Below are 13667 nucleotides of genomic sequence, written 5' to 3'. Positions count from 1 at the left end.
AATAATTTTTCGAATGATTTTATTATTAAAGGCGTTAAGAACCTTTGGTGACCCCACAGTTCAAATTCTATAATAAGTAAGAAGTGAGCAATGGTCGTTACAAGGGGCGTTACAGACAAACGTTCACCTAATCTGTCCCAGTCAATGGCATAATTTAGGTCGTCAATCAATGGCCAGGACCACACTGTTTTGAATATGATTCTAACATGAAACACAAATAGTGCGGGCATGTCATCTGCTTTCTGTTTGAATGGTTTTACATTGTTATATCCCGGGCTTTTATAGCCGACTATGCAGTATAGGCTTTGCTCATTGTAGAAGACCGTACGTTGACCTATAGTTGTTAATGTTTGTGTCACTTTGGTCTCTTGTGGACAGTTGTCGCTTTGGCAATCATACCATATCTTCTTTTTTATATGTTGTAATTTATATCACCTAAAACACCTTTTTGATATTTTTTTTTTTCAAATTTGAAAGGTTTGTAAATTTGATATTTTTTATACATATATGTAGTTCATTTCTCGTCTGTAGTGAAATAACGATATTTTTCAGCTACATGTATATGAATTTGGAATACATATTTATAAGTGGCAAATGATGTTTGTACATGTTATACAATAAAAAAGCAAATGAGTATAATAAAACCGTGAATCTAGTTACAAAATCTGTTGTTCTATTATATATGACGTGTTGAAAGGATTAATTCTATATTAGATTATATCGCATGACATGTATTTGTTGCAAAACTAAAATGGAAAGTGGAAATTATTATAAATTCAACCTCTGGTTGAGCTATAATTCTTGTATGAAATGCAATTTATATTAATTAGGTAATTTGATTTTCCTCAACGATTGTACGAATAAACATAATTACGCATAAAAATGTTTCAAGTTTAACTTCGATAATGAAATAATTCATGCAATGAATCTTGAACAATTTTTGACAATTAAATACCAGATCTGTAGGTTTTGTATGACAATTTCTCTTTCAACTGTTTCAAATCAATTGTTAATGTTTAAACAATATTTCATGGATCATTGGTAAACAGTTGATTGCTTTAAACAAAAATGGCGACAGTTATAATTCAGTTTTGTAATCGTTGTGAAGAAAGGAAATATTTAAAGCTATGTAAGAAGTGTCTACAGTATTTATGCAGCGATTGTAAGCGTGAACATTTCTGTGGAGTTACTGCAGCACCTCCGACTATTTACAGTTCTAGTGAACACTTGATAAAGAGTATCGACAATAAACCATTCCAATGTCGCACTCATCTGAAGGAAGTCGTCCGTTTTTGTTTTACTTGCACTCTCCAACTGTGCGAGGAATGTCTAGATAACGATCTCTCTCAGCATAAAAATCACGTGATATATAATGTAGATAACGCTGCTAAAGAAATACGAAGACAAACAGATGAAAAAATGGTATCACTTAAAGTTAAGATAGAAAAGGCTAGAAGACAGAGACATGACCTTGATAAACAAAGGTTCAGTTCTACAGACAGACAGAATACCAGACGACAGGTCACTAACCTCGCCTCTAATCTTGCTTCCGCCATAGTCGCTGCCATTGAAGACCAAGCGCGATTAGACAAAACAGTGGCTGCTGAAAGTGTAACAAAGCTTCAGAAGACTATCGATATTTGGACAGAAACTAACCGTACACTTCATAAAATATCTACAGCACCTCACAACCTAGAAAATATCCATCTTTTCTGTAAATATATAAAGGTTCATGAGAATTTAGATTTACCTTCTATAAAGACAAGAGCTGATTTTCCTGATGATAGGAAATTCCAGCACTCCGAACTTGTCCAAACTGAGTTAAGATCATTAGTGGAATACTTAGAAGCATTGTAAGTATAAGTTTAATGAAAGTTTTAACGTTAAAATGGAATTTAAGCATTAGGTGTAATATATTTAACATTTAAAATTGAGAATGGAAATGGGGAATGATGTGTCAAAGAGACAACAACCCGACCAAATAAAAAAAAAACAACAGCAGAAGGTCACCAACAGGTCTTCAATGTAGCGAGAAATTCCCGCACCCGGAGGCGTCCTTCAGCTGGCTCCTAAACAAATATATACTAGTTCAGTGATAATGAACGCATACTTATTTCCAAATTGTACACAAGAAACTAAAATTAAAATAATACAAGACTAACAAAGTTCAGAGGCTCCTTACTTGGGACAGGCGCAAAAATGCGGCGGGGTTAAACATGTTTGTGAGATCTCAACCCTCCCCCTATACCTAACCAATGTAGAAAAGTAAACGCATAACAATACGCACATTAAAATTCAGTTCAAGAGAAGTCCGAGTCTGATGTCAGAAGATGTAACCAAAGAAAATAAACAAAATGACAATAATTATAATACATAAATAACAACAGACTAGCAGTTAACTGACATGCCAGCTCCAGACTTCAATTAAACTGACTGGAAGATTATGATTTCATCATATGAACATCAGGCACAATCCTTCCCGTTAGGGGTTTAGTATCATACCATCATAACATATATGAGAAGAATATAACCCGTGTCATGCCAACAACTGTTTTTAGAATAAATGTGTTTAGTTCCGACGCAAAGACCTTATCAGTGACTCAATATTAACGCCAAAATATGCAATCTTTAATGACTTGACAACAGTATCGTAATTATATCCCTTCTTAATAAGTCTATTCAAAGGTTTTGTAAGTTTCTGAGGTGAATACTGACACCTATGTGCATTTATTTCAAATTAAGTTGGTATGGAGTCTAAAATAGAAATGATAGAATTTGTTCATACTTTTTCAAAATGTAGTATCTTTAAATGATGTACTTTTCAAAATATAATAAAAATGATAGGTCACCGCGCATTTTCTCAAGCTAAAGTTTGCGAGAAAAGTGTTATACAGACGGTAGTTTAAGAGTTAAATTTACGGTCATGGTAAAGCGTTACTGCGAAATAGCTACGGCCAACGCAATCTTTAGATACCTTATAAAATACAGAATGATGAGATTTTATCTTTTATAATGTTTTCTGTGACAGAACTGGTATCAATGTTCCCTTGCCTGTGAAAACTCAAGAAGAAATAGAGAGGTAAATATTAACCAATGTATTGATGGTAGATGACTGCTGACTGTTCAGCTGCACATTAAATGCATTCAAAGGAAGAGAAAATGTCATATGAATATTAACTTTACCTTTTCATTACAGACAAACCGAGCCGGATGTTTAACGTGCTAGTTAAGGGTAACAGTCAACAAGAAGACAGTGTCACCCAGACAGATTATTTGACTGAAAGCTGACAATTATTTCCCTTTACTCCTTCATTCCGCATGTTTAGTGGAAAAGCAACAAATAAATCAATATCAGTCTATATATACATGATAAAATGAACCGTTTATCTAGCTACCAACCCCAGCAGACACCCACCATCATGATGTAGCCAAAATGGTTGAATGTGGTGTTAAACATAAACACATCAACTGAAAAATTTACATAAGATAACCTACACACTGTTTCGGATACATTTATTTACAGCTGGTCTTACTAACAGTATTTTTCCTCTCAAGCTTTCCGGCATATAAACGATATCATGAGTAATATGTTATCTTAATATTTATCATTGAATAATATTCTTGAATGTTTAAGACTTGCAACCGCTTATGATCGAGAAATTACGATGGTTGATTTGGCTACTAATCCAGCGTCCAGACCACAATCAAGAGTTAGTATTAAAACAAATATGACATCGACCACCATGCTGACTAAATACGAAGAAGATTCCATTATGTATATCAAAAGTGAAAACCAAGCTTTGAAAATGGAACTCAGGTATGGTATCCAATGTGTAACTGTTACTGATAACATATATTCTGCAATACAAACATGATCAGTTGAAATAGCTCACTCCTAAACAACAATTGCATATTTTTGAATTTTTACTTCTATGTAGGTCTATATTATGAACAGGAAATAAGAAGATAATAATTTTGGTTTATAGTTCCGACATTTATTGTTTTATTTTGTTCATAGTTTTTAAACATATTTCCCTTCATCAATCGAAGTAGTTAAGGTTTAAATAGGCTAGATTCATCTGTGTTATAATTTGTTGCAGTAAACTACGAAAACAGACAAAAGAAATGATCCACGCTGCATCACTTCTATCTAACTACTGCACAAACGTGATGACGTTTTCCTTGATGCAGGAGGATGATATACTGGAAGCCCTAAGAAAACCCATGGTGGACGACGATGAATTGTCCGAGTTTTATCATAGCATCTCAGCTGTTGGACATTCATTCTCTAAACTAAAAAGCAAGGTGTAAGTGAACGATGATTTCTAGATATGATCAGATATACAGGATGAATGAAAATTAAAAGGACTCTAGATGTTTTTTGATGTATTGTGTTTTACAATTATTCAAAACAGAGTACTCTTAAAGTCACTTAGACTCACAAACGATTTTCAACATTACACACCTTAATTTTCCAAACAACACACCAAGCTCTCACCACAATGAAGACTGAGTAGTGTAACTCTTATCACTGTGTGACGTCTGTTTGGTTGGTGTGGAGTGTAAAAGTAATAAGAAAGATAAATTCGATGCCACTCTGCACGTTAGGAAACCTTGCAACAACTCTTTGATTAATTCGTTCGTGGCCTGTTGCACGATCCATAGCCATAAACTGTCATTTTCTAGTCGGTAGTGGACTTTCAACTTTCCCGCCCTTTATACCAGTCAACCGCTATTACATGACATATCTTTTATAATTATTGTAAATTTGTTTTTGAACTAAAAATGCATGAAATTTGCCACTGGACATTAAGTAAATATTCTATTAATCAGTCTAGCTCAACTCGACACCCGTTGCACACAATGGGTATAAACAAGTAACACATATGTATCTATTGTATTTTATATAATAACATGCATTAATTAAGTAGTACACAGTGAAACTATCAATAACTATAACAATACGTAACAAGTGTATATTGTAGACTGAATTTTGCAAGTACTGATATGGGATCCTTTGAAGACCTTCAAAACAACACTGATGACACAAAAAGTATTCAAACAAGGTAATTCATTATCTATAAATTATAAAAATATGATCACAGGCATCCATTGATAATAAGGCAGCAACCGTTTGAGTTTCGGGGGGGGGGCCTTCGACGAAAAACAATCTATTTTGTTTGGCGACAAGTCGAAAACATTTTTTCTTTCAATTGCAGCATTACATAAAGTGGCAACTGAGGGTGAAACAAACAATTTTCTTCTCAGGATAAAAAACAAATGATTTTTTTTCTCCAAAAACTGGAAACAAACTTTTTTTTCCCAAAAAACCCATAACCCCCTCCCCCCTCCCCAGAAAATCAAATGGTTGCTGCCTAAGTAAGCACTAACAAAAATCTGCTACTTATACATAAGTTCAGAAAGAACAATTGCTACGTTAATTTTTTAATGCCGGTTCTTACTATGCATTTAAAAATCCTAAGATACTTTATGTTTTTCTTTGATTTTCAATGAAAAGTTCCAAGATACTTTATGTTTTTCTTTGATTTTCAATGAAAAGTTCAAATAACAGCATTTCCATTTGTATTCCACAGGATGACTATTGAAACGGTAGCCAACCACAGCATAGCAGAAACTGTTTCAACTACAATCCACGATAAGGTCAGCGAGTTACCTCCCATATCACAGAAGAGCAGTAGACCAAACAGCATTATATACATGTACTCTAAATTGTATGATAACGAATGGAGCGATGCTCTAGACATGCTTACACAGTCTGGCAAACGATGGGCAATGGACCTCGTAATAAAACATCTATACCTAGTCGTAAAGGTAAACTAGCTTTTAATTTATCATTTGTTAATTGTAGCATGTTGAAGGACATAAACTATTTAAGATGTATTACATAAAATCTAAATAAAAATCCCAGGAATATGTTTATTTCCTTTACAAGAATTGGTAGATAGATATAGGAAGATGTGGTGTGAGTGCCAATGATACAACTCTCCATCCAAATAATAATTTAAAAAGTAAACCATTATAGGTTAAAGTACGGCCTTCAACCCGGAGCCTTGGCTCACACCGAACAACAAGCTATAAAGGGCCCCAAAATTACTAGTGTAAAACCATTCAAACGTGAAAACCAACGGTCTAATCTATATAAACAAAACGAGAAACGAGAAACACGTATATATTACATAAACAAACAACAACTACTGTACATCAGATTCCTGACTTAGGACAGGTGCAAACATTTGCAGCGGGATTAAACGTTTTAATGGATCCAAACCTTCTACCCTTTTCTGAAACAATAGCATAACATCACAATAAAGAAAAACATACGATCAAATATCAATTGGCAGACTTAACTCAATCACTGAGAAATATGTAACCAATCAATGTTCACTTTAGAAAAAAAAACGTTTTTTTATAATCTTGAAGTTTATACAAATATTGTAAGAATAAGTGAAAAATTGAAGATATTACAAATAATCAAAGCTGGTGTACAGACAAGATCCAAAATAATAAAATAACAAAAAAGCATTATAAACAGTATCAACAGGTCGAATTAACAAGAAAATACGATTTGAGAGTACTCACAGTTACTGACAGCTAGTTAAAAGCCAAAACCAATTAATAGTAAAACATCATGGATCAGAGACTAAAATCGACTAAAACACATCACAGGGATTTAGTATTTTAACTTCATTAATAGTCAAAGAAGACATGACTTGTGCAATGCCAAAAATAAATGTATCGACAGGTAGTAGTATAGTGAAGAGCGACTTCTATAGAAATAAAAGTTAACGTGTCTGTGTCTCTATACATCTCGCCTCAAAAGATAATGAAATTTAGTTATGTTTTAATTTGCTAATGACAAAATCAATATTAGTGCCAATGTGAACTATATTCAGAGATCTAATTACAATATTGGTACGATAACCCTCACTTATAAGTTTGTTTAAAGGTTCGACGAGTTTACAAGGATCACATAGTGATTTCCTCGCTTTAAGTACAATATTACCATGTATATTAAAGGGAAGTGTTGTATGTGTTATTATCAAAGTTTGGTAAATGTTCCAACGACTCGTTTTTTAGCTCACCTGGCCCGAAGGGCCAAGTGTGCTTTTCTCATCACTTTGCGTCCGGCGTCTGTCGTCGTCCGTCGTCGTCGTCGTCCGTCGTCGTCCTGCGTTAACTTTTACAAAAATCTTCTCCTCTGAAACTACCAGGCCAAATTATACCAAACTTGGCCACAATCATCATTGGGGTATCTAGTTTAAAAATTGTGTCCGGTGACCCGGTCAACCAACCAAGATGGCCGCCATGGCTAAAAATAGAACATAGGGGTAAAATGCAGTTTTTGGCTTATAACTCAAAAACCAAAGCATTTAGAGCAATTCTGACATGGGGTAAAATTGTTTATCAGGTCAAGATCTATCTGCCCTGAAAATTTCAGATGAATCGAACAACCTGTTGTTGGGTTGCTACCCCTAAATTGGTAATTTTAAGGAAATTTTGCTGTTTTTGGTTATTATCTTGAAAAATATTATAGATAGAGATAAACTGTATACAGCAATTATGTTCAGCAAAATAAGATTTACAAATAAGTCAACATTACCGAAATGGTCAAATGACCCCTTTAGGAGTTATTGCCCTTTATAGTCAATTTTTAACCATTTTTTGTAAATCTCAATTATCTTTTACAAAAATCTTCTCCTCTGAAACTACTGCGCCATATTAAACCAAACTTGGCCACAATCATCATTGGGGTATCTAGTTTAAAAATTGTGTCCGGTGACCCGGTCAACCTACCAAGATGGCCGCCATGGCTAAAAATAGAACATAGGGGTAAAATGCATTTTTTTGGCTTATAACTCAAAAACCAAAGCATTAAGAGGAAAACTGGCATGGGTTAAATTGTTTATCAGGTCAAGATCTATCTGCCCTGAAAATTTCAGACGAATCGATAGTCAATTTTTAACAATTTTCATAAAATTTGTAAATTTTTACTAACACTTTTAACTGAAACTACTGGGCCAATCATTATAGATGGGGATATATGTACGCAGCAAGAATGTTCAGTAAAGTTAGATCTACAAACATATCACCATCACCAAAACACAATTTTGTCACGAATCCATCTGTGTCCTTTGTTGAATATTCACATATACAAATGTACCAAGGTGAGCGACACAGGCTCTTTAGAGCCTCTAGTTTTAAATATTGATGAAAGGTATTACTGTCGTTTGCTGTTCGTTGCTGAACATTACACACGTAATTACAAAATTCAAACAATTTGCATTTTGGGGAAAATAAATTGATATTTTCAATCATGCTGCTGATACAATTTTTCAATTGATTCAATCGTACTAGTACTGCAATTCCGATATTCTGTTAATTCATTTCAATGAAATGTGCTTTGTCAACTTGTATATGTGTATTCCAGGGTTGTTACAAAATATGTAAACACATAGAAGAGCAGCAGCTACAAGATCTGATTGACACAGTGTTTCTCTCAAATAATGGCCGAAGGGTGAGTTTAAGACCAGAACCTAGATAGTCTTGCAATAATTCAGATAAAATGAAAAAATAGAAAATCAGTTGATGTGATTCAAAACAAAACAATTATTCAGTCAATAGGAAATCATATGAGTGTATAGTTTCATAGTAGTGAAATGTCAATAGAAGGTTAATCTATATTATGTGGAATTTCATTGAATATATGAAATAACATATCATCCCATGGGACTAAACTTCGTTTTTTTATCTATTAATCAATGAGACAATGACCATAGCACATGAGATCACCACTGGTTTTTTATGGGGTTTCGGATTGCTTAGTCTTTAGTTTACAGTTGTGTTTTTGTACTATTATTTGTCTGTCTAGTTAGTCTTTTCAAAATTTAATTTTTTTTTTGACATGACGTTGTCGGTTTATTTTCAATTTATAAGTTTGACTGTTCGCTGGTATTGTTGGCCCCTCTTTTAAGTTAAACTTGTTTATATAAGCCCATGTATGATCGTAAAGACTAAATACATCTAGAGAAAAATCAATCAAGATGCGTTTTGATTATTTCCTTCGTTTTATTTATAAATGTGAGTGATTGTTTCTTTTAAATTACAAAAATATGTGTTTATGTTATCCCAAATATATTTTCGTCCTATTTATAAATGTGAGTGATTGTTTCTTTTAAATTACAAAAATATGTGTTTTGTTATCCCTAATATATTTTCGTCCTATTTATAAATGTGAGTGATTGTTTCTTTTAAATTACAAAAATATGTGTTTATGTTATCCCTAATATATTTTCGTCCTATTTATAAATGTGAGTGATTGTTTCTTTTAAATTACAAAAATATGTGTTTATGTTATCCCTAGTATAATTTCGTCTTTCAGCTTCCTCTAACAGATATCAAGGCAATAATGGATTTACGTAGACGTATAGCAGTAGATACAGCCATTAACATCAGACAGGTACCACATTAAACGTGATTTTAATGTTCAAATATTTTCAAGCTCTTCCAATTCAATACAAATCTTGCCTTCTTATTTGTGCAAACATGATGACATTATTCATCGATGTAGATGATTGGTGGTTTTAGTGCATACAATTTTAACTTGGTCTCCTTAAGAATGTCGATATTAAACACATATTTATTTATCGATCTTTTTAAAGATATGTAAAATGAGAATTAATTGCTCTTTATCTCTCATTGATGTTTACTAGTAGTATAATTGAATTTATTTTTCTAAATTAGAACATACCAAAGATGGAACAGTTTCAGTCAGAGCTGACCAAGTGTTCATTTAAAAAGGACAAGTTACTTAAACAAATATACGATACTCCATTTTACGGTAAATGTGTATATCTATGCTGGTGTATGACCTTAGAGGAGCCACCATTGTGTTTAGACAAAGAGCCACCGAAGGGATCAGTATTTGACAAAGACTTATACAGAGAATTTACCAAGGGAGGAAAAAGAATAGAATATTGTGTATGGCCACCATTACTTCTTAAAGAGGATGGCGAGATTCTAGTAAAAGGAATTGTACAAGCTCGTTAAGTTAATGTACAATCCAAAGGGAATACTATAAAAAGCCACAGCTGCCTTATAATAACAATAACCATATCATTAAGGGTAAAAGTTTATCTTGAAGCATTTGTATTTGACGATTATACTCTTTCAAGATGCTATATCACTAAGATACATTTATATTGTTTTCGTTCATTTTTTACATAAATGAGGCCGTTAGTTTTCTCGTTTGAATTGTTTGACATTGTCTTATCGGGGCCTTTTATAGCTGACTATTCGGTATGGGATTTGCTCATTGTTGAAGGCCGTACGGTGACCTATAGTTGTTAATGTTTGTGTCATTTTGGTCTTTTGTAAATAGTTGTCTCATTGGCAATCATACCATATCTTCTTTTTAATATGTACTACAAAGACACTAATATACAACATGGAGCTACCTTTTTCATACTATTCTGTCATTTCACACTGTTATGAAGATAATATTTCATACTATGCAGATATTTTGATATAACATGGAGCTACATATCATACTGATTTTTCATCTAACAAAACTATTATGTGATATTGCTATGTCATAAAGATACTTTTAATATAACATTTAGCAACTTTTTAGTACTATTTTGTCACCTCAGTATATGTAACGATAAATAACTTACTTATACAGACATATTTTAGTATCAAGCTAGCGATTCTTATATTACGAGGTGTCATCTATATACCAGTAGATTATTTTTTACACTATAATACCATTTCACCATACCATAGGACCTTTTCGTCATACCATAAGACCATTTCACCAACCATAAGACCATTTCACCATATCAAAAGACAAATCTATAACTAGCGGCGAAAAATTACCATAAAACCTTTTCATCATATAAAAAGACAATTTCACCATAACAATATACCATTTCACCAACCATAAGACCTTTTCATCTTACCTAAAGACAAATCTATAACTAGCGGCGAAAATTCAGCAACATCGATTGTAATAAAAAAAAGGCGGTGAAGGAAATCTTTTTTGAGGACCTTAGGGAATCGCTTTCAAAATGAATGAATTTATCGACTCTGATGTTGCATTTGTCGTTAAGTCTCGGTGTCGAGAAGATAGGCAACCCATACAGATTGGTGCCCCTTAAAAAAAACAAAAAAAAACCTAAATAACATACAAGACAAAAACAAAAGGATTGCCTATATTCTTTTCGCCAAATTTTAATTATCATAAAAGCAATCTATTTGTTTTAGATAATTAACTTAAAGCACTTGTTTGCAAAAAACGTTGACAGGTACGATGCAATATTTGTAAACCGTACGTTTACCCTGTACAGTGTACCCATTACAATTTAGCCGTAATCTTGAATATTATTATAGTTAACGTAAAGCTGAGAACCAGATTTGAACATGTTTAAAAATGAAATTATTGTTTAAATCATAATGATCTGTAAAATGAAGTTAACAAATCAATGCTAGAAGTCGATAGATCTTTACTTTTTTATCTGTATTTAACGAATTTATCTAGCGTTTTGTATTTCCTATCATGATTTTCTTGATAGATGATTGCTGCTCACAAGGAAGCTATTAATCCAAGAGTTCAAAATGGTGAAGTTGAAATCACACCTTCGTAAATTTTACGGACGCCGTCACGAGTTGGTTGACCGTTATGGAATTACCGTTTCACAAATGATATTTGATATGTTCCTTACGTCGTAACTACACTCCCCTTCCCTTTCGTGAATCTGACCTACCGAATTAGACTGTTTACCGGATTTGTTATCCCATAAGCAACACGACGGGTGCAACATGTGGAACAGGATCTGCTTACCCTTCCGGAGCAGCTGAGATCACCCCTATTTTTAGGTGGGGCTCGTGTTGTTTATTCTTAAGTTTTCTATGTTGTGTCATGTGTACTATTGTTTGTCTGTTTGTCTTTTCATTTTTATACCCCCGCTTTAAAAAAAGGGGTATACTGTTTTACCTCTGTATGTCCCTCCGTCAGTCCGTCAGTCAGTCCGTCCGTCCCATGAATATTTTTCGTCGCCTTTTTCTCAGGAACTACAATACAAGAATTTCTGAAATTTGATTTCAGGTTTATATAAGTCAGCTATACCGTGTGATGCGTTTTCAGATTCATCACTTGACAACAACACTTGCATATTTTTACACTTTTTTATATTATCCACTTGCGGCGGGGGTATCATCAGTGAGCAGTAGCTCGCAGTTTCACTTGTTCGCCATGGTGTTGTCAGTTTATTTTAGATTTATGAGTTTGACTGTCCCTTTGGTATCTTTCGTCCCTCTTATAGATAGACACCTTCGGGTGAAATAATGAGATTTTTTTTAACTAATCATATATTTCTGATATTTTCTTTTACCAATTGACATACCAATTAGCAGAAAAAAATGACATAGTCCATCCGAACGTCCTATAACCTAGTATATTTGACGTCTACACCCCCTCCCCGTTGAGACGACAAAATGCTTAAAACTTTGTTTTGATATATAATTATTTGAAGGTGTTCCAAAAATGAACTTTTCATCTACGATGTCAGTACCCAAACCGAACGGCAATCCCCGTACCAACACAAGACAGGAACAATACTATTAGGTGCGAAACGAAATAGAAACGAATGAATAAACCGAAACAAACGAAACAAAATGAAAATTAATCAGATATATAATAACCTCCTATACATTTCTAAGAATATGATTGGTTAAAAGCAACCTCGTGGAGACTGTGTATATTCCTATTAGGTTAGTTAGGTTCCATATTAGGTTAGCAGTGGAGTTGTGTCCCTTTATACATTATCATGGCGGTGAGAGAAAACCCTTAGTTTCAACACAATTAAATGGATGATGTAGGATTAAAATTAATTCCTTACTACAACACATTTAAAGCTACAAAGTTGTTATTTGTTGGCATTTGTTTTTAATAGACATGTGGAAGTTCGTTCATACTACTAACAGTATTGAAGACTTGATCACTATTATATGTCACTATTCTAAATTTCACATGTAAAGATATTCGGTAAGCTAAGTTCGTTACATAGTATGCTAGTGACCCAATATATATCGTATTAGGTCACTAGCGCACTATGTAACTAATAATATCCCGTTGAATTATGTTGGATTGTTAATTGAGAAAAATTGATGAAAGTAATGAACATTGTTTATCATCCAGTAACAGATATGACGTTCATATCGGAACAGGTGTAAGACATGGAGGTTAGAATATAGTAGCATGTGTTATACAAGATATAAATGCTGAGTATTTGAATGGTTAGTAGATTTTATCAAACATATATGATATGATACAAAAATGTTCCCATTACTTGTTGTTTAATAAGAAGCCCGGTATGTTTTTTCACAGCCGCAGGTCAGGTTGTTCATGGCTGTGTTCCTATCCACAAATTTTCCCTCTTCGACAAAACTTGGTACACAATGTATTAACACATTAGATAAAACCAAACCAAAATGAAAAAAGTTTCACTTTCACATACGCAATTTTTTAAATGTTATACATTTTTAAAATCTTAATTATACGAGCTATATTTTTTTTCTTCAAATATTTGATTATCTATTTATTTTATTTTTACTAATGATACACAATGTACAGTGAATCATAAGCCTAT

Source organism: Mytilus trossulus, chromosome 14 (assembly GCF_036588685.1).
Source record: "Mytilus trossulus isolate FHL-02 chromosome 14, PNRI_Mtr1.1.1.hap1, whole genome shotgun sequence".
NCBI lineage: Eukaryota > Metazoa > Mollusca > Bivalvia > Mytilida > Mytilidae > Mytilus > Mytilus trossulus.
Note: the sequence above shows the minus strand (reverse complement) of the source record.